Genomic DNA, 3,723 nt, shown 5'->3' on the forward strand with positions numbered 1-3,723 from the left:
AGAGAGAGAGAGAGAGAGAGAGAGAGAGAGAGAGAGAGAGAGAGAGAGAGATTTGTGCAAAAGAGGCTGATCTTCGGAAGAAACCCAAGATTACGGCAACATATTTGTATAATTACTAGAAGCTGATTGTGTCTTTGAAAGAGAGAGAGAGAGAGAGAGAGAGAGAGAGAGAGAGAGAGAGAGAGAGACCACGATTAAGGGAACATTTTCTCATAATAATGGAAAATTGCTTGTGCATTTGACAGAGAGCAGATTTTCTATAGAGAGAGAGAGAGAGAGAGAGAGAGAGAGAGAGAGAGAGAGAGAGAGAGAGCCGAAGATTAAGGCAACATTTTCTCATAATGAGTGGGAGTTGATTATGTCTGAAAGAGGGCAGATTTTCTAGAGAGAGAGAGAGAGAGAGAGAGAGAGAGAGAGAGAGAGAGAGAGAGAGAGCGGGGCACCTGAGCGTAAGAATGCCAAGATGTATTGTTTACTAATGAGATTATGATCTTCAGCGGGCATTTCGTAACGACCTTGCATACAAATAACCTCATTATACTTGAAGATACTTTACGTAACAACGTGTGCCTACGCAGGCTGAGAAAGAGCAATAGAGAGAGAGAGAGAGAGGACGATAATCTTAGACGTATTTTTGATGTAACGAAACAAAATAGAAACGAGAAAAGTAAGACACAGAAATAATTACTGTAGTTATTTGGCTTTCTTAAATTTCTGTCATTCTACTGATTCTTGTTTTCTGAATTTTTTAAATTTTCTGTCAGTAATAAGACAATAACCACTGTTGGCTTTTTGTAAACACTCCTTTCCCTAACCTTACCCCCAAGGACATGAGAGAGAGAGAGAGAGAGAGAGAGAGAGAGAGAGAGAGAGAGAGAGAGAGAGAGAGAGAGAGGCCAAGCTCAGTTCTTGCATGTTCAGTTCTTTATATTTTATTTTCTTTCAGTAATGTGAAAATAATTACTGGCTTCGTGTAAACACTCCTTTCCCTACCCTTTAACTCGAGGACTAGAGAGAGAGAGAGAGAGACAGACAGACAGACAGACAGACAGAGAGTATAATGACATTAGATGGAAGCTAATGGTATACCCAAGATTTCACGTCATTTCCAACTCGCAGTAGAGAAAATATAGAAAAAATAGAGAGAGAAATAGAGAGAGAGAGAGAGAGAGAGAGAGAGAGAGAGAGGGCAGCCCCTGTTCTTACCTGTTCACTTGCTTCCGCCTTGTTTACACACCCGAAATTTCATATGCAGCGAGGGTCCTCCAAGATCTAATGCCGTATTTTCCATCGGAGCGTTCCTTTGCCTGTTACGAGTAAGATACCTGTATATTTTCTTGGCTGTGTTTTGGGTCTTCTAAGCACACTTGAGAATCTAGAATTCAGACGGGCCTCACGGTAACTTTACGTCATGTTTTGTGGGGTGAGTGTTCTCTCTCTCTCTCTCTCTCTCTCTCTCTCTCTCTCTCTCTCTCTCTCAGTTAGTCTTGACGTTTCTTTCCCTATGAAAAATATTTACAATCGCATTCACTTTGTCTCTCTCTTTTGACTTATTTCCTCTCTCTCTCTCTCTCTCTCTCTCTCTCAGTCTTGACGTTTCTTTCCCTGTGAAAAATATTTACAATCACATTCACTTTGTCTCTCTCTTTTGACTTATTTCCTTCTCCTCTCTTCTCTCTCTCTCTCTCTCTCTCTCTCTCTCTCTCTTAGTCTTGACGTTTCTTTCCTGTGAAAAATATTTACCGTCACATTCACTCTGTCTCTCTCTATTGACTTTATCTCTCTCTCTCTCTCTCTCTCTCTCTCTCTCTCTCTCTCTCTCTCAGTTAGTCTTGACGTTTCTTTCCCTGTAAAAAAAAAAAAAATCGTCCCTTCGACCCCTAGCTGCAACCCCTCTCATTCCTTTTACTGTACCTCCATTCATATCCACCCTCTCCTACCAATTATTTCTTAGCGCAACTGCAAGAGGTTTTCCTCCTGTTACACCTTCCAAACCTACCTACTCTCAATTTCCTTTCCAGCTCTGAATGACCTCGTAGGTCCCAGTGCTTGGCCTTTGGCATAAACTCTACATTCCATTCCATTCCCAGAGAAGCAACATTTCTCACGGATACAGGGACTTTCTTCAGTGACTTTCCTCCCAGGTCTTGAAATATACTTTTTCAGCTCTGAAACTGAGACGAGGTCCAAGTTGAATTAGGCTTAATCTTGACGTTATTACGCGAGTCTAAAATGGTGTCAGGTTAGTTAACAGGGCTATCAAACTTTTTCATTATATAGTGTTTTTAATTATGCAAAGGGGAACGGTCCACGTATATGAATATTGAGACGGGTAGGGGGAATTGGATGGATTTTTAGTTTTCTGAAAAGAAAACTATTGTGGCGGCTTTGTCTGTCCGTCCGCACTTTTTTCTGTCCGCCCTCAGATCTTAAAAACTACTGAGGCTAGAGGGCTGCAAATTGGTATGTTGATCATCCACCTTCCAATCATCAAGCAAACCAAGTTGCAGCCCTCTAGCCTCAGTAGTTTTCATTATATTTAACGTTAAAATTAGCCATACTCGTGCTTCTGGCAACGATGTAGGATAGGCCACCACCGAGCGCCATGGCTGAACGTTTCATGGGCCGCGGCCCATACAGCATTATATCGAGGCCACCGAAATACATTCAGAATGAAATATTTATTATAATTACTTTTGTTCCTTAAGGTATTAACTGAACCCAAAAGTAATTGAGAAATACATTCAGACTGAAATATTTATTATAATTACTTTTGTTCCTTCAGGTATTAACTGAACTGAAAAATAATTGAGAAATCTATCAGCCTGAAATATTATTATAATTACTTTTGTTCCCTCAGGTATTAACTGAACTGAAAAATAATTGAGAAATCTATCAGCCTGAAATATTATTATAATTACTTTTGTTCCTTCAGGTTTTAACTCAGCACAAAAATATTTGAGAAATACATTCAGATTTATAAATAATAAAATTACATTTATGCTTCAGGAGTTAACAAGAAACAAACAGAATTGAGAAATACATTCAGATAAAATCATTAAAATTACTTTTATTCCTTCAGAAGTTAACGAAACAAACAGAATTGAAAAATATATTCAGATAAAAATATTAAAATTACTTTTATTCCTTCAGGAGTTAACGAAACAAACAGAACTGAAAAAATATATTCAGATAAAAATATTAAAATTACTTTTATTCCTTCAGGAGTTCATTAAAATACATTCCTTCGAAACACAAACAGAATTAAGAAATATATTTAGGTTTATAAATGATAAAATTACATTTATTCCTTCAGGTGGAGTTAACAGATAAAAACAAACAGAGCTGAAAAATACATTCAGATAAAAACATTAAAATTACATTTATTCCTTCAGGTGGTGAAGAAACACAAAAACAATTGAGAAATATTTTCAGATAAAAACATTAAAATACATTTATTCCTTCAGGTGGTGAAGAAGCACAAAAATAATTGAAATATATTCAAATAAAAACATTAAAATTACATTTATTCCTTCAGGTGGTCAGATAAAAACATTAAAATTACATTTAAGAAACATTAAAAAATAATTGAGAAATATATTCAGATAAAAACATTTAAATTACATTTATTCCTTCAGGTGGTGAAGAAGCACAAAATGAAGTGAGAAATATATTCGGGTAGAAATATTTATCTTAAATACTTTCCTTCTCGCATTGGGTATC

The sequence above is a fragment of the Macrobrachium rosenbergii genome, chromosome 1 (assembly GCF_040412425.1).
Source record: "Macrobrachium rosenbergii isolate ZJJX-2024 chromosome 1, ASM4041242v1, whole genome shotgun sequence".
Lineage (NCBI taxonomy): Eukaryota > Metazoa > Arthropoda > Malacostraca > Decapoda > Palaemonidae > Macrobrachium > Macrobrachium rosenbergii.